This window comes from Athene cunicularia, assembly GCF_003259725.1.
Source record: "Athene cunicularia isolate RWA chromosome 18 unlocalized genomic scaffold, athCun1 chr18_part1, whole genome shotgun sequence".
Lineage (NCBI taxonomy): Eukaryota > Metazoa > Chordata > Aves > Strigiformes > Strigidae > Athene > Athene cunicularia.
Window position 1 is genome coordinate 11,242,854 of NW_020799123.1, and position 23,588 is coordinate 11,266,441.

The 23,588-nt window shown below is 41.7% G+C and overlaps 1 protein-coding gene across 2 annotated transcripts in view; it reads left to right on the forward strand.

Annotated features, from left to right (window-relative positions):
• Window positions 1-16,857: 16,857 nt before the first annotated feature.
• Window positions 16,858-23,588, forward strand: part of KCNJ16 (potassium voltage-gated channel subfamily J member 16) — a 38,454-nt gene continuing 31,723 nt past the window's right edge. Inside the window, exons 1-2 of one of the 2 annotated variants that reach the window (XM_026861091.1) lie at window positions 16,858-17,154; window positions 17,899-17,968. The gene's annotated coding sequence lies outside the window, so the exon portion shown is untranslated. Of the gene's footprint in view, window positions 17,155-17,898; window positions 17,969-23,588 lie in introns of those variants that run through there. The other variant, XM_026861092.1, reaches the window with a different exon arrangement.

The window sequence follows — 23,588 nt, forward strand, 5'->3', positions numbered from 1 at the left end:
AAACTTTTGGCAGTGAAGGCAGAGAGACTGGAAGTGTTGAATGTACAAAAGTTAGCTCCTACTCACCCTTAAGTGATAATATTAAAATAATTCTCCCACAAACTTTATGGCAGCAAAATTCCGAAAGGAGAAAAGGAAAGCTTTTAGAAAACAAAGCAACTCGTGAAACTCATTACTATGAGACACAAATTACTATTGCTGTTATTACTATTATTATTATCTAGTGCCTATAAGCTGCTATGATGAATAAGGACTCTTATGATTTCATGAATAAAAGAATAAGAGATTGTCATCACAAATGTAGTGTATTAAGACAACGATATGTGCATAATGATTCTCTTTAACTAGAATATTGGCACAAATTTTTTAAGCTAGCTAGAAACCATAGTCTCACACATGGCTTGAGCTGCTGACTAATTCATTTATACTTGAAAAAAAAAAAAAATCTCACTTACATTATTTTTTTTTTTTTTTTTTTTTGGAATTGTTCTATAGGAGCAGAACTCCCTGCTGAGTGTGGTGCCGCAGTGGGAACTACATTAGGGTACATCAGGAGGCGAGAGAAGAGCAAAGACTCCCAGATTTGTGGGAAGTTCCCTGGAAAGGACCATGATTAAAAGATAACAGCACTGAACAAATTTTCAGCTTCTCTAGGAGCACCTTCTATAATGAACATGTGTCAATTACAAGTAGAGGGTCATTGAGTTATTTGGAAAAAAGATGAGATTTAAAGAAACAAAACATTATTTTTTACCCGTAGAGAATTTGGCTCCCTCTCCCAAAGGAAGAGGCCATTTTTCCATTATGTTTAACAGAAAGCCAAAAAACAAAACAAACCAAAAACAAAAAACAACAAACCCCAAACCCTTAAAGGCCAGTAGATACTAAACCAAACAAAAGTGTAAGAACTGACTCCAAGCCAAAGTGAACGGCCTGATGTCTCCTTTCCCGTAAGATCTTTGCCTGCTGTCCTGACTATGCTTCTGATGCCAATAACTTAACATAAAGCAAGTGTTCCCCTTTTTACTCTTCCAAGTAGGATGCTGCCTAGCATGCAAAGGACACATTTCCATGGTAACATGCTTCTGGAAATCAGCAGCGTCTTGGTGCTTTTGGCTGATGACCCAGATTGCTCTGTGTACTGTGATTACCTGAGTATCTTTCTGGCTCACAAAAACTACCAGGAGACCATGATAGGGAAGGAAAGATCCAATTCCGAACACACTTGTCATTAACCAGAAACTTAGCTGTCATGGGAAACCTGGAGCCAATTTCTGCACTGATATCATCAGAGCTATGGCTGCGGAAAACTCTGGGATGTAGTTTTGCTTTTATTCCCCTCATTAAAAAGTTTGCATCAACTATATAACAAAAAATGTCAAATCAGCACTGAAGATCCCTCTTCTTTCTGCCCTGACACTCTTCTCTTTCCATTGCTTTAGAGAAAAACTATGTCCCCGTTGGTGTTAAAGGAGTGTGATCCAACTTAAGCAAAGGTTACACAAGCTAGTACAATTACTAGAGTCTCCATATTTTCCCAATAATGAATCTTGCTCTAATTCAGAAGATATGCCCTGCCTGGGAAACAATGCGAGGTTGAATGAGGACAGAGCAAAGAATGACATGTCATAAAAGCCTGATGTTCTTGAGTGCCAGCAGAACCGTTCCCTTCTGATGGGTGCTCTTGGGTAGCTAATTTGAGGCATTTGGAGCATTTGGTAGACAGCTGTTCTGCTCAGAGTGCAATGGCAAGCATGTTCAAGCGAAAACCACAAAAATGAGCTGATGATGCCATTTGGAAGCCATGTTCAGAGAACTTACCTCCTCTGACTACGTCGCTGGTTTTTAGGAACAGAACGCAGCTTTTTACCCTCTCACTTCCCTGCTGCTTTCCCTTTTGTACTTCTCTAAGCAACCAAATCTTGCCAACGCTGCAGATACCAAAGGCAAGGCAGGCTATGAAGGAAGATGCAGAGCAGCTTCAGCCATCTTGGGCGGTCCAGTGATGGGACAGACAGAGGAAAACGAAGTCTCATTTTGCGAGCACCTCCTTCTTCTGTGCTAGAGAATCTGCACCTAGGAGCAGTCAGAAAGAATCTTGTATTTCTTCCCCAAGGCATATGCAGCACGCAGCATACTTTCTCAGCCTGTTATACTGCCAGGCACTGGCGTCAGTGAGAATTGTCCAACAGAAGGGAATAAGAGTTAGGGAAGATTTTCCCAATGTGGACTGCTTTTGTTAACCTGTTTTCTGTTAACTGTTTACTGATCTTCTCCTGAGAGTGGAGACAAATCTATCTGAACTGCCACATACGAAGATATTCATTAAACTAAAGAAGATCAAGGCTAGCGTAAGAGATGGATGGAGAGGGTGTTTCATTCAAAGGGTGACACGAGACAGGACTGCAACTAGGAGGCTCCCTGGGATCAGTCTTCAAACTAATCGGATTTTTAAATTTTTGTCAATGGTCTTGGGCATGTTAAAAAGTTGGGGTTGAAATGTAGATGCTGGAGGAGGGAAATACCGAAAGGGAACAACCAAACAGTCCCAAGGGACTGAGTAATGGCAGTGAGATGGAAATTTAGTAACACACAGTGTTAAAGCATAAAATGGCCATAGCAAGAATTTTTGCTACATACTCAGAATGTAACACACAGAAAAAAGGGAAAAGAGGAACATGTGGTTATGAACAGAGGAAAAAGATGAATCCAGCCCTAGAATATATCAGAGAAGATGTTCACAGACAGGAAAGTGTTACTGTTGTACTACTGTAGATTACTTTTTAAAAACTAAAAGACTACGTATCTTTTTTTTTTTTTTTTTTTTTTTTTTTTTCCCCCTGGTATTTCTAGAATAACTTATGATTGGATTTTATATCATTAGTTTGCTGAAAGTCATTTGATTTTTCTCTCTAATTACTCGTGCTGCTTTTCTATAGTCACTATCAGTAAATAGAAGCCTATTGAGTTCTTCCAAAAATTAATGGGTTTTGAAGACAAAAAGGGGATAACAATTCACCCGAATTACCCGATCCTCTTCCAGACTCACCAATTATCTAGTTTGCTTACTGTTTTAAAAACTGTACCCTGTGTGCTCCTTGAGAGCCGGCACTAGTGCAGCTCTTCAGATCTCATTCTACAGATCTCTCACTCCCTTCTGAAAAATAAAAGGAAAGCAAACATTAGATGTGACCTGTCTCTCAACAAAAGTCTTTGAATATTGTCCTTGACGTTATAAGTCACTTTTGACTGGAGACAGGACAGCACAGAGCACATGTAACGGGACCAGGGGCCTTCTTCCTTCATCCCCCACACTACGCGTGCATTCAGTGCCCATCGCTCTGTTTAATTGTCTCTGAAAGCACGCAAATCCAGCTTCATTACAATTAGTACGTTCCTTTATGCTGTCGATGTTTCCATCCATTCCTCCACTCAAGACCCAATCCAAATTAAAGTGATGTTTAGCATGTGCATGCGGCACATAGCACACTTGCTTGCCTATTTTTTCACTTCCTTTTCACATTATTCTTAATGGGCCTTTAAGGACATATCTGTATTCCCGCAGTGTTATTTATGGGTCTGACATCATCCCTCAAGGTGAACAGTACTTTGCTGCAAAGTATTTACTCTTTTATAGTAAATCTGCCTGCTGCTTTCTATAAAAACAGGAAGACAGCTGCAACTTTTATAGGTGAGAATGAAGGTTTTCTCCCTCTTCTTAACATACATTTCGTCATGGGGAAGTTAAAATTGATCTTGGGAGGAGAAACACAAAGCACGAGTGTGGTCTTTCATGGCTGAATTTTATCTGTATTCCTTCAGCTGACATTAAACAAAATGTCATAAAGCCACACCAGATGTTTTTATTATCATTCGTTACTTACATGAATGCAGTATGGGCAAGCACAGTACAGAACACAGAAGAAAAAAGTGGCTTTGGCTCATGGGACCAGATCTTTCTTTACAAACGTCTTGTCAAATAGTTAAATGTATGCAAATTATCTGGATTAATCAGTGTTGAGTGAAACAAAACCTATAAAGAAATACAGTCAAACTAAGAAATAGGCAAGTGGCTGCTATTATCTGAAGTCCAAGAAGATCTGTTCTCATTTATAATGACACAAAATTGCCCAATGAGCTTTAAATCACATTCAACCTGGCCATAACCTAGGGACCAGTATTTCAAGTGCAAACCAGGTACTGAACAGGTTCTCATTTTGACAGGATGCATTCTTTTGAGATATTTTGAATATGTACGTTGAGAGAAGAAAAAAGGATGAGAGATACTAGCTTCTGCTCTAACACTTTGGGTAATTTGGGTAAGAGTATCTTAGAATGACACATTTAGAACAGTGTTGCAGATGACATGTGGCACGTTTGAGAGTTCTAACATGCGTGAGAGAGCCCGAAGCCTTTTGTACCAAGTATCACCGTGCTGAAGGAGCACACAGCAATTTCTTGTTCTCTACAGGCAGGGAGGTTAAAACAGAAATGGTATGGCAGGAAAAAAAAAAATCTAAACTTGGGGATCTGGAAAGATGAGCTAGAAGTGCAAGAGCAATGAGTAAAAAACTTCCTTAAAAGAAAAATCACAGCCATAGAGAGTACATCTACTATAAAGGCAGAGGAGGGTCAGGAGGTTGTCGCTTTCTACTTGCCACTTAAGAGCTCATTTGGTAGAGCGAGCTGTCAAATACCATGTAACGAGTAGCTCTGGAGTGCTTTCTAGCACCTGCATCTAACTAGAAACAAAATTAAGTGTAATTATTCTTAGATTTTAGTTGTGTTTTTTTTTTTTTTCTCTTTTATAACTACAATTTTAAAAGAAGTTGCTTATGTTATCTGCACTTGCATCTGATCTGAACAAAGTGATACCCTGCAGTACACAACACATCTTACACTCAGCTGCCTCCATCCCTTTATGCACTTAACACAATGAAGCTTTCTGAACGGCCAGAAAGATCTGCTGGATGGCGGGGTGGTCGGATGCAAAATTCTGAATATTATCACCTCTGGGATATGTTTCTGTATCGGCATTTTAGGTGAGGGATACTGATGAATGAAACCCTTTTGCTCACCAGTGGGAGGTCTCCAGGTGCCGATCCACTCAGGTGAGTTTGTATACCAAATGTTTACATACTCAGAGCAACATGGAGTAAATCCAGGGCCAGACCAAGAATCAACACAGTTTTGATGCAAAATATCTTTAGCTATAGATTGCAAACTGTGCAGGTGCTTCTGTCTCCTTGAAATTGGTGCAAAACCTCACAATTTGTGTCCCAAATGCTGGGTATGGCTTTTGCCACATCACGTATAGTTCTACAGGTTACCTTGCAGGACTCAAACTTTTAGGCCCCTTGAGTCTTTCAGACTCTTATTTCTCCTCTTGACATGCGTAATACAGAATACTACAGTTGTACCAGAGCAGTGCTAAACTCCTCCAGGCTTCAATAGCAACTAGAAGCTTCATTTTGATATAATTGATCAAAGGTTATTTCTGGGTCTTCAAGTAGCTTTTTGTCTGAGCATTCTCCACCAAGTTGTTTGTTTAAATCAAGACAACCCATGGAAAACTTCCCGAAGGAGAATGCTGCCTCTCTCGGTCAGTGGATCTTGCTGATGTGTGCAGACTGGATACTGCCACCACAGCTTCCTAAGAACTTTAGAATTTGCTCTCTCCTTTTTTCCACTGTCAACTGGCCAAATATTTCAAACATTTTCCTTTAACAAATGTGTCCTTGTGGGGGAAAGTCCATTAGTAACAGAGTAGTTGCATCTTGTCAGGACCAGACTTTAATGGCTGTTTGAATTTTAACTACTATTTGCTAACTATTCCTGTTCACGCCAACGAAGACCATAATAAAAGCCATTAAATACCAAGTAACTGGCCTCAGTGTAGCTGCAGGGTATAACACTGAGTATGATCTGAATTTATCCACTGCAGAGGAAAGACTTCGACCCTCACAGACTTTTTGGAGATGGAAACTTTTTTTTTTTTTTTTTTTTTTTTTTTTTTTTTCCAGAGAGGATTGCCTAGAAGAATAAAAGTACTCTTCTTTGCCCCAGGGAAGGCCATGCATAGTCTGATGGTAACATGACACACTGTTATCCATTTTCCTATTTACAGGATGAATGAAGACACTGTAAAATATCTGGCACTGATTTGCTAAAATATATGGGACAATGCAAGCCGGTGTTTGAATCAGTGGAAAAGTAAACTGTGTGGAAGGACAGAAAATACAAAGCACTACCCCACTGAAAAAAAGGGGAACTGCCTGAACTCCTGGATGAGCAGGGCAGGTGAGTCAGACTGAACTCCGCATTCTTTCGTCCTCTTCCTCCGACTGTTGCTCTCTGAGCGCCAGAAAGCCCTCGTGGCACATGAAGCATCATTCTGGTAACTGCTGCCCAGTGAAACAGGAGGGAACGGGCAGAGGAACAGACTGAAGGGACGAGAATGGAAGTGGTTACCCAGGGCCTGATGAAGGCCTGTGTAACGTCAAAGAACACACAAGCAAAAGGCCTCCAGAGCACCTGCGGTGGGTCAGAGGAGATGGCTACTCTTATCTCCTCCGTCAGGAGAGCACAGACCCTCCTCAAGCACAGCCTCGTCCTGCTGTAACCTGACACAGGAGGCTGGGGTACGAGGGGGGACAGGCTGTCCATCTCCTGAGCCAGTGCCTGAGCAAAGGCACCCCATCACAAACCAAGGGAAAATATAACACAAACCCTTGAGAGGTTTATCCTCTACTTTCTTAATGGCTTTCCTGCAAAGACCCGAGGACAAAAATTAATACTGGCAGCACTTTCACTTACACAACACATCCGATTCTAAGCCATTTAAGGTGGTTGGAACTAATAAATCAAAACCTGTAAAAGCTAAAGGGACAAAATTTAAAGGCATGAATCAATCTGAAGAATTTGTGTCTTTAAATATAGATGTGAGGTAACAAATGCAAGTGAAATAGTTGCTGCAAGAAAGAAGAAAGGTAGGACGAAGGTTAAAATAATTAAAACTTCCTGGTTATTTACTTACATCCCAGTCAAAGTCTACTGAGGAAAACAGAAAGCCTCAGTGGGCTTTGGAATAGGCTGTTAAGACATTTGCACATTTTAAATGATCTCTGGATGTAACCAGTGCACTGAGACTGGAGTACAGAACGGAGAATTAAAAATAAGCAACACATTAGCTCGAATGGGAGCATAACAGAGATCTCACAAAGCAATTTTCCATGCAAAGCCCTTAACTCACAACAACAACAGCAAAAAAAGCCCAGTCCAAAACAAAACTCAGCCCTCACAAGTGATGTTCAAAACAATGCTTGGCTGGGAAGATGAGCTTGACACCACGTTCCAAATGTGAGCAAACTCCACAGCTGGAGACACTAATCTGAAAATGTTCACTGCATGAACTGATCACTGCAGGGATCAGGAAGAAATGTGTTTCCCTGAAGAACAATAAAGTATTGGCAAGGTGTACGACAGAAATGTTTCACCTTTTGGAACCAGCAAGTGTTGCTGGTGGCTGGACGGCAGAGCTGACAGACCATGAGGTATCGTCTGTTGAGGCAGCATCGAGGCAGTATTGAAGGTGGCCCAGGAAAAATGTTATTGAGCTGAAAGGGCTTTATACATCATCCTGTAGAAATAGCTTACCGGGGCTTCACTGACAAGTAACACAAAGCTGAGATTCTTACTCGCAATGTTTTGCTCACTATCCCAAGTAAATCACAGCGCACACTTGGCATTTAAGGTGATTAATTAAAAGCTAGCAGCGCACGGGGGAGCAAGGTAGAGTTTCCTTCTCTGAATTAGCTTGCTTGTACAGAACTGGCTCTCCCCTTCGCTAAAAAGCATAATGCTGTGTAATTTCACAGGACTGGAGAGCCCACAACAACACAAATTAGAGCTTAAAATGCTTGCAGAGGGCTCAGATCATCTCTGTGTTTGAGTGAAGTGTGCTGGTTGTCACTGAGGCCCAGGGAAGAATTTAGCGAGCAGCTAATCACAGCTGTCCAGCAGTGGTTTTCACAGAACGATATTACAGTGCCCGAGTTACAAGACTAATTTGCTTCTAAATATGTTCCTTTTTTTTTTTTTATTATTATTATTATTAGAATCAGCTCAAGGCTTCGCATGGTTTCAGTGATGTTTAATGGGGATTAGTTTGAAGCGAAGATGAGTTTTCCATTTGTCTGAGAAAGACACAACAGGGAGCAGAGCCTTGGAGATTGTTGAGAGCTTTGGGTGGTTCTGGGAGGCCAAAGGCTGAATGACTTCAGATTTCACTGGGGTGTAATAATCCCCTATGAAATGCACAGCCTGGTGTGTCTTATTGCACAATTACGGGGTGGAAACTGTAGAGTGTTTACCTGTGGATTATTCACTGTGTATCATTAACGCAGGTACGACACGACGGTGAAGCAGTCAGGCAGCACCAGCCGCGTCTGGAGCTACCTACAGAATGATCCCCACTCCCGTTTCCCCTGCCCCGTTAGGACGCAGTGCCTCTCACTCAGTTTAACAAGAGTTTAACTGTAGAGTAGCAAATAATAGAGGTTGTAAAGCTTATTCCCCGATTCACGGATAACGAGTAGTCATTTTGCCCACCTCAGGATATTAATACAGTTAATTAGAGGTGAGATACATACAAAAAATACAAAGGATTGGTATTTTAGGCCTCAAAGAGGCTACACCGTGCATTATTTTTCTATGCAGTGGTGCCTGTGACACATGCTAGACTTAAATCTTTGTACTTATTAAATGACTTCCCAACAGAGGGACTTACTGACTTGTTTCATATTATCTTTTCACTTACATTCAGTTGCTCAAACAAACCTTTTCCGTCACTGCAGAGCGCTGCTCTCTGTGTTGCTGGAGGTACATGAAGGATGCTCAGCATCCCAGCGTTTCTGCCTGCACCCATCCCAAATACCAGCTCTAGGTGTCAGCACCCTGAATTGACATCGCAAACACTTCTAATGTCACAGAGACGTTACTGCATGACAGGCCTGATTTTTTCTGCAGAACCTTCCCTCCGTGACTGCGTAACACCTCGCTGTCCCGAGAGAAATGTTTCGTATCTCCTGGGGATGCAGCATCTCTCTGATGTTTAATAATCCCTTGGATTTTTGCATTTGGACAGACAGATGACTTTATCTGCGGTGCAAAGAACATGTTCATATTGTTTCTATTGTTTCTTTCCTTCATCCCAACTATTTACTAGCTGCATTTCTTGGGACAGGTTTGAATGCTGTTAGTGACCTTGTGAAAACACAGTCTTCATTATTAAAACCAGGTCATAAATACCCCTGGGCACAATGAAATGCCTCACCTGCAATTCTTCAAATAGTTTCCACTGCTATTAATTCTTTCAGGTGTATGAGGTCTCGCACATGTCTATCCACTAAATAGATATCATCTGGAGGTAGCTGAACGTAACATTTTGGCATCGAATGGCCTGTATATAGAACGCCTAGAAGTATTATTTGTGGATTTATCAGTGTACCAAATTCTTGATTTCCTGGGATAGCTCATCTGGAGGGAGGAAACACAGCTTCAAACAGGAAACTGAACTTTTCCAAAGTTCATTGGTGTTGGAGGTCAAGCTTTAGTTCAGCTCATTACAGAGACAGATGTTAAATTCAGATTAGGAGTTACATTTTGGGAAAGTTTAAGAGGTTTTGGGATCTGTGGTTTTGGCCTAACCCACTCTTTAATCAAAAATGACATCCCTGGGCAACAGTCTTCAGCTCTCTCATACCTCTCAGAAATGCGCATTCAAGACATACAGAAGCTATTTCAATCTCAACGAGGAAACTCAGTCATGCTTACTGCCATGATACAGTTGTATAATCTCCTCCAGTTCACAAGAAAACTGTTTTCCCTTCCACATTTCATTTTTTGCCTCTTGACTTTTACAACCTTGTGGGTGTGTTATGCTTTGATAAGAAAAACAGTTTGATTATGATTGTCAAGTCAAACACGTTTGATTCCAAAGAAAAAGTTAAATGAGGACTTTTCTCGTTTGTCAGCCACGACTGCTACTAAAGTGGCGGTTACTATAAATTATATGTTATAAATATGCTCTTTTAGACAATATTTTGGTTGGTGTTGTTTTTAATTACTTTTATTAGAAACACAACGACAAAAGCAATGTTAAATTTAGAAAACAGCTTCCGCGAGTCTCTGCAAGACATTCTTGTACACTCATTCAGTGACATGGATTTTGGGGTTTGTATCCTCCGCTTAAAGGCCTGAAAAAGTCCTTTTATACCCTTTACGTGAAGCATGCAGGTATCAAGCTTGGCCTGTAGAAATACTTTGTCAGGTAACCCCAACAGACACGACTCGATGTGCTCTCGCCTACTGAAGTATTCTGGCCTGGGAAAGGTGTGTGATCTCCTTGCACAGAGAGCCAGGAATTCACTACAAAGCAAGGCACCAAAAGGGGGACTGCTGCAGCAAGCCAGCTGGTGCAGAGGTGGCAGCGCTGCTCAGGGCTGTGTTGTCCTCCAGCCACCTGCCCATCAGAGGAAAGTTACTGAGCTCTGCTATAACCTTGTTTAAAAAAAACCCATAAAACCTTTAGATAACAGTCAATTCACAAGATCATATTACAGTCACAGCTAAATATCTGATTATCACCATGTATTATGTAAACAGCATTTATGAATACTTATGAAAATGAATTTAGCTACTAAATGTTACCTCTTCAAAGCAGGTAAATATAATTTGCATTTTTATATGTAGGTGAACGCCACAGCTGGCCACAGTCATGTGAAACCTGGAACTGACCCCAGGCTTCAGGCCTGCTTTTTCAGTCTAACATTACTCTGTACAGAAGAGGAATTTACTAATATATAGCATTTTCCATCCACTACATATGCCAAAGAAGTAGAAAAACAAGTTAGAAGGATGCAGGTGAAAGAAAAAAGAAATGTCTCAACAAGTGCTTGTAGAGAGATGAGAATATTTAGCTCTTGGTAATACTATACAAAACTAATATCATCGGATCGGACAGCATTCAGAATTGATCAACAATAAGGATTTTGAGCTGGAGACACTGATTCGTGAAAGTAAAAATAGTATTATTAGTTTGCGTGCCTTGTTTTACCAAATATAACATCAGCATTGGGAAGGGATAGCTTAGTAGGGTATATCAAACAGCTCTAACTAGTGGGATGAAGTCAAGGAAACTCTCGCCCTAGATAGCAGGGAAAACTTTCTGAAACAGCTATTTCTTAAGCCTGCAACAGTCTGCAGAGAGAAATGATAGAGGCCACATGTTTCGGAACATTTGAAACGAGCTTAACCAAAGCACCAGAAACTGCAGCGCAGAGAACAGCCCTGGCTTGGCAGGGGAGCTGACAGGATTAGCAAAGAGGTCTTTCCTAGGGCTGCCGAGGGGCTGCTGTAGGGGTTCGGAGCTATTTTTGTCTTTTACGACAACTGTTTGATGAACAACTCTATTATTTCCCAGTTGTCAATGAATAAGAAGAAAGAGTTTCCTGTGGACTAAAATCTTTCCTCCAAGGTGAAGAATCAATCGGAGGCAAATACCAATGTCACATTCCAGCGCTTCCCTCCTTATTGTGCTTGGCATGTCTCTTCCTCTGTCCTACACTGCAATTGGTCCGTACCAGGACAGAACCAGCCTGTTCTGTCTAATAAAATTTTATTGCATCGTTTTTCAAAACAACAATTCCTATACTGGCACTTTGAAAACCAGGAAGGCACACAGGCAAGAAAAAACATGCCTACAACTCATTAAGGCTACTAGAATAGTTGCATAAAAGGATCTGACAATGTAACACAGTTTGTCATTCCAGTTTCATTCCACTAATTGTTTTTGTTGTTTGTTTTTTTGTGTGGTTTTTTTGTTTGTTTTAACGAAGAACTATCACCCCCAAAGAGACTGTTTCCATAAGAAAACACAAAAATCAAACTGGAAATAAAAATTATTAAGTCTTATTATCTGTGCAGTGATGCCAGCCTTTTTTTTTTTTTTTTTTTTCCTAATGACCTTCTCAAATTCTTTTGTCTGTCAGTTGTGCTCTCTCAAATCCTGCTGGAAAGGAGAGGAAAGGATGAAGGGAAGTGGTCAAACCACCGTGTTCTCTGGCACTACAATAATGAGAAGCTGACCGTATTCCGAGTCGTCAGTAATTCCTACGCAGATTCAGCCCCTGGAAAAACCTCCTCTGTCACCGATGGCGTTCTGTTTGCGCTGTGCCTCTTCACTCCTTAACTTCCAAACAAAACTAAAGAAAATCTGTCAGAACCTGTGCAGCAATTTGCTTTGCCTTAGGATGCTGGAGCTTCCCATGATGGCTCCCATCTCTGGTTGCAGAAGTGAAGCAGTTCCTGCAGTGACTCGGTGACCTCGCGCCGGTGCCCTACCTCTCAGCACACAGGCTTGGGCACCTGACACTGCAAGCCTGTCACCTTCTATAATTTTTTTTTTTTTTATTTGTCTAACGAGTAGGCCCTGCCATGAGAAAAGCTACGCTTTGGTTAACTCAAAGCCTCTCGCTTTTGGCCCCTGCCTGAACTCTGCATCGCCCTGAACGCGGGCTGGAGGCGACCCTGCGGCCCCCTCGCTAATGGAGGTGACGACGGCGCCCAGCTGGCCCCCAGCTGCTCCCCCAGGCCGTGCTTTGAAGCCCCGTCAGGCTGGCTGAGGGCTGCTCTGCCTCTCACACCCCGACATTGCTGTGATCTCTCCCCATGCCTTTCCCCTCAGCGCTGCCAGAGAGCCCCAGTGCCCCCACAGGGCCCCCACGGCCCTCTTGGAGGGAGCCCCCGGCCCCAGCCCAGCCGCCATTTACAGCCCCCCCTTGGCGACGGCCAGGGCGCCAGGCGGGCCCGGGGCGGGTAGGCCAGGGCGGGGGGTTCCCACATAAAAAGGGCACGAGGAGCCGGTTTGGTGAGGAAAGTGAGCGTTAGGGGCACGTGTGGGACGTGTATTGTCATCAAGTCAGAGTAACAGGATGTAAAATATGAAATAACTGAATCTCTCCCAGAGGGGGTCCGCGGCGTCTGAGGGACACCGGTGGAGAAGCTGCCCCTGGTAGAGCCGATGCCCGCGGGCAAGCTGTTCTGCTTACTCAGCCTTAGCCTGGGTCCCTTTCGGAAAACATTTACTGAGAGCCATTACGTTGCTCCTTGTGGTGTTTTAGTTCCTGTGTTTTTTTGTTTGTCTGCCAGGGTTCCCATCACAACAGGTTCCAGCGCCGCCCCTTCAAGAACATCCAGATTTCCAGTTCAGACACCTACCAGTTGAGGGGAGAGCAATACTGGGCCAGAAACACAGAAGGGTGTGTGTAAGCTCCCATGAAACACTGGGACCTGCAGGCCAGTGGGACTGTGCATCAGAAGGGTCTGCCATTTTATCCTAGAAATGCTGCAAAGCAAAGGAAGTGATTATGTTTTCCAGGCTCATTGCCTCACTTAAAAATAACAAAAACCTGCTACATCTTCCTTCTGATCTCCTTTTCTCTCACAGCCTTGAGAGCCCAAGGAGAGGTCTGTTTCTGAGAATGAGAGAAAATGTTTCTAAGATGGTTTCAAATGAACTCTTTAAAAAAGGGCATGCATGTCCATTTAATTTCCTCTGTTTGCAGCAAGATGAGTCGATCCTTCTCTCATTACATCCTGCAACAATGGAAGTCGCAGTCTATAATTTCTTCCGCCCTTCTGCTAGGAAAGTAGGAAGGAACCTAACGTGTCCTTGGTTCTTGCACAGGTTGATGAGGCAGAGTCACCCACATCAAGTTAATAGCAGTTCCAGCCTATATGAGTCCCTTTAGCAACCACCACCCCAGAAAGGCTTGAAAAAAAAAAAGGTAGGTCATTGGCAGAGACATTACACACACTTAAAGGTCGTCGCATAGTTAGTGCACATTGATCCTCGAGGCACAAGCTCCTATTTAGGCCACGCAACTCCACATCATCTGTGCTTGCATGAGTGACAGACAAGCACCATCGGGCTGGTGGTATCAACTGCCTTTGTACTGTCTCATTCTGTGCACACTTTGTTTGCCTGTCTTACTCTGCTAATGCTGAAAAGAATTCGATTTTAAAAGGGAAAAAATGGAAAAGAAAAGCATCGTGCCATTGAGTCCCCAGAGTACCATTGAGTCCCTAACTCATTCCCCAGCTGTTTGCTCCGAGGCACTGGGGAGTTATAAATAGCTGGAAGCAAGAGTGCAGAACAGTGGTATATACATTTTGTAAATGGAGCTCTGAGCAATGTCCTTGTTTCAGGACCAGTGAAGTCAATAATGGCCTAGAATCTACCTCCATGTGCAGGTTATTATAACACAGAATAATAATAAAAATGTTCCTGGATTTTCACAAGTTCAAGCCATAAAGAGGAGGGAAATTATATATCTACTCTGCCTTCCAGTCACTTTTTGTAGCTTTTATTGTAACTTTTCTCAGAGAAGAGAAGGAAGAAGTAATGTTGGCCGTCTCTGGGTAAAGAAGAAAAGAGGAGAGAGGGAAAAAAAGAGAGACAGGAAAGACTTCAAGTCTAACTTCAGTTCTGTTGGCATCTTTCGGGCTTAGCAGTGCTGCAGTCAAGTAGTAATAATCACATAACCAAGTCGGTATACGTTCCAGTGGCTTCCAATTATGGACAGCTTTGCAAAGAAAGGAATCCGTGACAAGATCACTGTTGATTATCATTATTGCACTATTTGCAAGTGCAAGCAATGTTTCTTCATTATTACCAAGGAGACTTACTGTTAAGTCATTGTATCAGAAAATTGGAAGCATGCACAATAGTTAGCAGCAAATGTTAGGTGTATATTACGGTCTAGAAAAAAAATAAAAAATATATATATATAATGGGGCCTTATGTAGTATGGGACTGGGTACAAGGATTTATGGGTACAGCTCCTGCTATTCCATCGAGGACTGTCAGAATAGGGATCTCCTAAAACCAAGATTTGTGTATGTGTGAGTAAAAAAAATAGGTTAAATGAAATTTCCCGCATGGATTGTATTTTGCTTGATCCTGTTGTTGCTGTTGAGTGAAGTGGAATTATACAGCTTGAAGTAATTTGTTGTCTCTACACCCCGGTTTGCCAGCCATAAAATGGGACTAAGTATTCTTACTACAGCGTGGGATACACGGAGTTGTGGGACTGTAAGGTATTTCGTTAATCAAGAGCTAAATCCCTCCCAGGGAAGAGATATTTTCTGAGCCTACCTTGAAGTAGATGAGAGATGACATCTTCCATCTGATGGCTGACAGATGCTGTGTCATTGCTGCAGCTGACCCCGTCATGCCGCTGTTGAGTGTGTTTGACCGGGAGCAGCTGCAAGACCATCATGGAACTGTTTGAAAAGTCAGAGCGATTTCTACAGCAGGCTATTGCCCCCACTCCTGTTGCCTTCTAAGGAACTTTTTACTGGTAACCTGAAGGTGCAGACGATGCCAGTGGCAACTGAAGTAAAGAAGATAAGTAGAAAAAGAAGGACCATCTGATCAGATCAAGGCTAAAAAGAAATGCAGAGTGCTACAACCATCAGGCAGGGCAAACGGCGACTGGTTCAAAGCAGGAAGAGCCGAGGCAAAAAAAGTCAGTACATATGCAGCTCCTTTAGTTCCAAGTGGTGTGCTTTGCACATGCTACTGAAGCTCCAGCTCGTGTGACAGGAACATTCATCTGCAGGCGAAGGGGATGCTGTGTTACCTACTCCATGATGAGCTTGCTTTCATTTTTATCTTGCGTGTGTTGTCATCTCCCGCTTTGTAGTGCTACAGACTTGTCTTCGCAATAAGCATGAGGCTGCACTCAGCAGTGTGTGGTAATTAAGCCCTTTGAGGGTCATGCATATTTTAATTATTACTTGTTTCATTGTCACAAGCTTGCCCACATGAGATGCAGTCTTGCATTCCATGTGGGACTGAAATAAGGGTCAACACATTCCTTCAGAACCCCAAATATTAAACAGACATTAATTTGTTTTGAGCTTTGCACATTTTAGATGAGCATAAATCAAGATGTATAAGGGTGAAAAAATTTCCTCCATATGTTGGAAGGTTGAACTGAGACACTAACTCTAAGTGACAAAAAGTGGTGGCTGCAACAGAAAATGATTAAATGATTTGTTTAGCATTTATGTAATATATGAATGCACCTTGTCTGTGTTAAGGCAAAGTCATGATTGGTTTTCCACCGGCAAGGGCTGTGAATTTTAGCTGTATTCCCTTTTGGGATTCTGAAGTTCTCAGGTTCCGGCTTACACAACAGCAAAGTCTAAACGCAGACCAGTTTTTCATCCATGAAATGGAAGTTAAATAATGCTTGACCGAAGTAGACAAAACAAGAAGATACGTAGACTAACTGGAAACATCAAGATTTGAAAATTACCTGATAGGAAAAGGGAGGGGAGGGGGATCAAAGACGTCCCAGGGAATGAAAAATTCCTTCACAGCGCTTCCTGTTCTCTCTGTTATGCTAACCAAGGTAGGATTAGGTTTCAGCTGCCAAAAGAAATAACATTTGTAGATTTTTTTTGGTCTGGGGAAGTGGGATAGAAAGATTTAAGACAGCTTTTTCCAAACTATTTGCTTTTTGTCAAGCAGTCAAGTCTAGTTATTGTTATTAATTTGTATTACAGAACTACCAAACTGAGACTGGATTTCCATTGTATTAGGTGCTGTAAAAATATCCAGTCAGAGACTGGTCTTACCTCAAAGAGCCCGTGGTCTAAATAGACCAGACAGACAAAGGGCATTTTGCCCTGAGTTGTATAGCTGCTTAGCAGTTGAGCTCGGAATTATACTCATCTCTCCTGAGTCATAGCCTGGTGCCTCAGCTACTGGAGTGCAGTTCTGGAGAACAGAGCTGTCATTAAAAGAAACGAGCCTGCCTTCTTGTATCCAAACACAAGATAGGGTGAGATTGATTCAGCAAAACCCAGAGTCCTGTGAGTTAGCACAACCGGCTCCCGCGGATGGCTGGCTGCGCGAGCTGGAGAAACCTCATAGCACCTTGCACCAGGCCATTCCTCCGTTTAGTCCCTATGGTTTGCTGTTGGTTTGGTTTTCTGTTACAGGTTCATCGTGTATCCAAAGTCCAGACGTGGACAGGGTCTCTGTGCGGGGATTGCATTCCGATCCGCTCCTGACCTTGCACGGTACAGAACCATACCTAGAAATTCAGATGGCCTAGATTAAGTGCCTAAATTAATCTTCAAGTCCTTAAATGAACAGCCTGAACATAATGTTGTGAAAAGCAACAAGCAGTCGCTAGTATCCTTTCAGAAAGATCCCAAAGCAGCAGAGCTTCTGTGTAGGGATGAAGGCTGCGCTCCACCCTCACCTTTTTCCAGGAACGGCCAAGTAATGCTGCTGTTCCCTGAATCTGATAGAAAAGGAGCTTGCACTTCTTGTCTAAACTGGAAGTCTTTACCTTAACCTTGTGCTAACATAGAAACAAAAGGCTTTCTGTAGGGAAAAAAAAAAAAATCTGAATAAATAAAATGCAAGTACAAACGTGAACCTGTTTATTCTAAAGTGTCATTATCAGTGGGTAATTACAAATCCGATTCCATGGGTAAATATTTCAAGTACAATTTGAATTGTGAAGGGCCTTTCTTACCTAGGAGAATTTCCTGCTTTTTTTTTTTTTTTTTTTTTTTTTTTTTCAATGTGCACAGGTGATTTTCAGTTTCTGCTCTGTGTGTCTGAGCTGCAGACAGGGAAGCAGCTGGGCCAGCAGATTGGCTGTTACCTGTTTCTCAAGATGCCAGCAGTTAGCAAAGCAGACCCTCTGAGTTTGCTCGCAAGAACAAGCCGGAGTAAATGTTTAACTTGAGTCTTTGGAGTCTACGGCTTGTACCTTTCTTTATTATTAACCCAACCCCTGTTTTTCTTTACAGTCGCACAGCTGCTGGCACACAAGAAACAAAGGACCCTTGAAATAACTTCCTCATGGAGGCATGAGCAAAGGTAAAGTACCTTTTGTATTGTTTCCCTACCTATAGGTGGGAAAGTAGTTGCACATTTTTGTGTTCTGCGTTTCTGTTAGGGCAGAACAACCTGTCAATAGCAAGCATTGTTGCATTGTGTCTTTTCTTAAATTAAATCGCTAGATAGATGCAGCTAATTTCATCCTAATTGGACGCAAACTGAAAAAGTATCTATACGCAGAGTACAGGAGGGTGCATGGTGAATTTGTTCAGACATTCACATGCTCGCTGCTCTACGCACACTGCTTTCTGTCCCTCTTTTCTTCACACCAACCGCCTTATCTTTGTAACTGTTATTTTCCTCTTAATTGTTTTCTGCACTGCTCAAGTCTGAAAAGATCTGCCTCTTCTCCACTGGAGAGGCGTGACTGCCCTGTGAGGATCTGAATTTACATCAGTCCTTTCACTAAGCTCACACAAACCAGCTGTACCATTTGTTTCGCAATCATCCTTTACCCTTTTTTTTTTTTTTTTTTTTTTTCTCTGCTCTTGGGTCAATTGTGAATTCTAGAAGCCTCTTGGTGAGGCAGACACCCATCAGCGCAGCACAGAAATGACTAGGACACACGTCTCACAATTATTCTGGTTACTATATTAATATAGTGTGAATACTTGTTTTAAATAATGTTAAATATCTGTGTATGCTAGGTGGTGGCTCAAAACTGGTTTGTAAAGAGAAGGATTCACTTGCTCTTTTATTTATTTATTTATTTATTTATTTATTTATTTATTTATTTAAAATTTGCTGTCACATAAATTTCAGTGGAAAAATTATATAATTGAACCTTAGCCAAAGTAATGCATCAAAGGAAATTCGAGTGAAGATCAAGAGTGGAAGTTAAAGCCGGTGCTCAAAGACATTGAAAAAGTAGCTGTTCATTTTTTTGTATAATTACATATTTGATAAATATGACACATTTTTAGCAAAAAATATTTCAATAGAAATGGGGTTTAGACACTTCAGTTAAAGGAGAAGCAAATTGTTCCTGTTTCCAGCTGCTCAGAATACCGTTTTACTCTGTGAGTAAATCCTGTACGTCAGTTGTGAGCTCCATTTAAGCAGCCAGTGTCTCAGCCCCGATACATTCCTTAAGAAGCCCCAGGTGTGATCTCCTCTCTGTAACTCTGTGTGTGCCGCCTTGTGAGGATGAGCCTGTCCAAAACTACTGAGTGCTGCTGGAGAGGAGATGTCTATAGGCGCTGCAGCTACCCTGTTTACGCTTTTATTTATAGTACAGCAGCATTTGTAACGTGGTATGTACTGTCCTCAGAGTATAACAGTTCCTTTATATTATCTTTGAGCCGTATTGGCAATCAAAGTATTTGGCCTGTAAATACTTGGGAATCTGTGAGCAAAATTTGCAGGCACAGTATGAAATGTGGAAGTGGCATGATTCACTAAGCGCTGTGAGGACACACCATAGCTCCTGAAAAGAAACTATAAATTGCTGTTTGGGAGTAGTTCACACATCTTTGATTCTTGTAAGCCTATTAGATTAGGGGAAAGACTCTGCTATTCCGCATTTTGATCAGATCCAGCTGTTTTATTTAGCCCTAAAGATCACTGGCACCATAAGCAAGGGATGATGCAAGGATGATAATGTGGCTAACAGATACTTCCAAAACATCTAACACGTATAGTTAAGATTCTGTCACTTTACTCCCACTGGAGAATACCGACATGAATGGGAGTATTGGTGGAATAAATTAGTATGTATTGGAAGGATGTCAGAATGCAGGCCCAAGTGACTATGCAAATCTGAATCAAGGTAGAAAAAGCAAATGAGGAGTTGAATGGATTTTAAGAGACCGACACCTTGGTTATGAAGTAAGTAGGAAGTCAGTTGTGCAGCTTTGAACCTGTTTCTACAATGGCCAAATTCAGGTTTTGCAATTTACTCAAAGATTAAGAGATAAACAAGTAAAGAAAACACAACAAAACACAAACCCGTTGTCTAAAAGAATGGGAGAATTGGCAAGTTGATAAAGAACCTTGTGTCTGTTCAAAGGTGACCTAGGTCAGCTGAGGATGAATTTGCCTTCTTTTTTTGTCAGGAGTTTGATGTTTGTTAAGGGTCCGTTGGTTTCTCCATTTCCTGAGTGATTATTATTTTTTTTTTTTTCCAATCTGGCAATTCTACAAAGCATATGTTGGACTTTAAACGTATTTGCCTAGCGTGTTCTGGGTGCTACGAAATGCAAATAAAGACGCTGGCATCAAAAGGGGATGGAGTGCTTTGAAGATGAAGGGCTTGACAAAGAGCCAAGGAGCCAATGGACCAGTAAGAACTGGAATTCTCATAGGACTTAAAGGACGCTATGCCTGTTGGTGAAAGCAAACACACATCAGAAAGGCACCAGGGGAGATCTTCATTGCTTTCTCCTGGCTAATTCCTTAGGCCAAGAGAGCTGCTTCAACTCGGCCTCAGAAGTGAAGCGGTTAAAGAAAACTGGATACAGAACTTACCTGAGGGCTGTTGCAGAGGAGAAGGTGGGAGATGAGAAGTGGATCAATGCTATGTATCGCCTGTATTAAAGGCAGACGAGCTCCTTGTCTTTGAATTAACTTTTGGCTCTGCTGGTGTGACAGAGCCAGCAGCAAGAATCCCAGGCCAACAGGACTTTGAGCCCTGGAGGGGTTTTGGTTCATTGGCCGGTTGGTTTTTAGTTTTAAGTTGTGGGGGATTTTTGTTGGTTTTGGGTTGTTGGGGTTTTTTTTGCTTTTTTTTTAAGGTTGCTTTGTTGGGGTTTTTTTTAGTGCAATGCTAGGAGCCAGTTCCAAAAACATTCTGGTGATACTAAAGGATAGGATAGGATGTGTAGGATGCCACCTTATTATGCTTCAGAGACACAAGCACAGAAAGCACAAAAGCATTTTTCCAGCACCACAGCCCCAACCAGGCTCAGCGGCATTATGCAGACAATAAATAGATTAGACTTTCTTGAGGAAAGAAGTACAGAGCAGTGACTGCTTTTTGTGCCTCAATCCAGCCCTTGACATGCTTCTCATCTCCCGTATAACTCGGCAGCAAAAGGCTTAATTGGCTAGCAGCAATGTGCAGTGTCGAGTGTAAAAATGCAGGGGTAATCATAGAAATAACAATAACACTATCCCATGATGCGATCGGGGTTTCTTTTTCAGAATCCAATGATGTTAAAATAAATGGTATTATGTTGCTTTTCATTTATTTTAAGTCAGTAAATTCCAAAAGAGGATTTGTCCCATTTCTACAACGTGCTTAAGGACTTAAGAGTGCATGATCAAATGCAGATTTATTAGAGGCATGAGGGGTTGGCATACGGTATTCTCTGTGGCATACGGTATTCTCTGCTTAAAGCTGCTCAGTGCCTTTTTGTTCTGGTCAAGAAGGATTTTTTTTTCTCATCTTAATCATTATTTGTGAGACCATATGTGGCCTTGCATTTCCCAGAGCTTTTTTTTTTTATCGCACAGAAAAAAGTCATGAACACCCTTCACTATAAACAGCGAGGAGAGCTGGTGTTACAGATAGGACCTGGAAAATGTAAATTGGAGAAAACACCACACAAACATCTCAAGTGGAAGGTTTTTCCTTCTTTTTATTGACACGGTTGGTGAGAATACTTCCAGTGACTTCAGTGGATGTTACATCAAATCACAGTGTCTCTCTAACTCTCCCCCTCTGCTGGCAATTCAGTTCTCGCTGTGCTCAGAGCTGTGTAGGATCTCTGAGCTTTAAAAAAAAAAAAAAAAAAAAAAAATCTTTTAAGTGGTGATATAGTGGTATTCCTCATTTGAGTCGAAGGATGAAGCGCCTGAGAAAACTCAGGGGCTGTGGAAAGCAGGAAAAGCAGTAGATGCTAGCGAAGGACGGGTAGATTCTGCAAGCTGAACTGTATCTCTTTACTTTTTATAGCAGTTGGAACCAAGCACACAGACTGTGACTGATAACGCCTGGTCAAGAAGATAGTGTTTCTGGTCTAAACATAAGGAGCAAACATTCAGTGAGGGCATCGGAGACTTTTACCATACTTCATTTGATAACCCGAATCAATTTCCAGCACTAAACCAACAAAGCGTGATATTATTCTTATATTTTGAAACACAAAATAAATAACGTACAAAGCAGCGACTGCAGATAAGATTATTTCACACAGTTTGGAAGCCACTGCAGTCTGCAGAATGTACAACCCTGGTGCAGTCCACGCTCTGTGGTATTGTCCATTATAGAGCGTCAGAGTTATGCTTCGTACTGTGCACAAAGATTGGATCGTTGTATCTGCAATGTTTAGCTCGTATGTGTGCATGATGTAAGGGGGGTTTGTCTGGCAGGAATATTTTTCTACTCCTGTTTTACAACCCTTCTTGATGCAGATTTTTTTTTTTTTTTAATATATTCTTAATCTGATCTGCACAATTCTTTGCTTTGTTCAGCACAAAGGCATGAATGTTGCCAAATGTAAATGACAAACTCTATTGGAGGAAGAGAAATCCAGTCCTTTAAGTAAACTTTTCCACTAGTGTTTAGAAATTTCCTCTCTCAATAGAAGCAGAAGCATTTCTTTTTAATGTTTCTTCTGGCCAGCTATGAATAAATTTTAAATATTTAACAGAGAAAACTGGGATACTATGGAGGTCCTGATTTTGAACAGAAACTTAAAATTCTCTGTCTTTGATGGAAATAGTCTCACCAAAAATAAGTGTACCAAATATTTTTGGAGTCGTAGGAGGCTATTAAATTCCCAGGTATTTGCTCAGTTCTGGAGACAGCTGTTTCCTCCCTCCAGACCCTACTTGAAGCAATGAAAAAGCACACAATCAACTAAACTTCTTTAGTTGGTAGGCAGATGATTTGGCAGTAGTGGAGTATGAAGCAATCTCAGCCTAAAATGAAATTAGTGATGTTCAAGATAATGGCAGAGATGTATGTCTTAGACAAATGAAGTTCTACTCTTCATTAATCCAAATTATAATTTTATCTAAATGGCCAGATCAGATCCACAGATTGCATTGTTGCTTCGTTTTCTTCTGGCATAATTCTATGTACAGAAACTTTTTTTTTTTTTAACTTTTTTTTTTTTTTTTTTTTTTTTTTGAGAAGAGCAGAAAGCACAATCAGTATTCTACGGAAAATAGCTTTTTGGGAAATCTTTTTTGTGCCTTTTTTTTTCATTTGTGTTAGCCTTTTCTCTATATTCTTTTAGTGCTGATAAAAGATCTTAGTGAGACAACATGCAGAAAAAGGATTGGCTTGTTTGCGACTTTGGCACGTTTTCAAAATTCAGACGCTTTCACCTTGTCTTTTGTTCCTATCTCAAATTCAGAAAATCCTCTTAGGTTAATTTGTTTTCCAGTGCAAAATCATAGGAAACCTAAAACGAGAGAAAGGCATTTTCTTCTTTTCTTTCCACCGCAAGAAGAAGGAGATAATCCGGCTCCGCAGGCGCGGCCGAGGTTCGGCCCATTGCCGCTCTCGCCCCTCGAAGCTTTGAGTTCGCAGCGGGTTGCGAGGTGATAACTGACCCCCTCGAGGAGGCCGGGAGTTTCTCATCCGTCCGGCCCAAGGCCGCGCTGGTTCCGCGGAGGGCGGATCCCCCGCCCCGCGGTGCCGGGGCTCTGC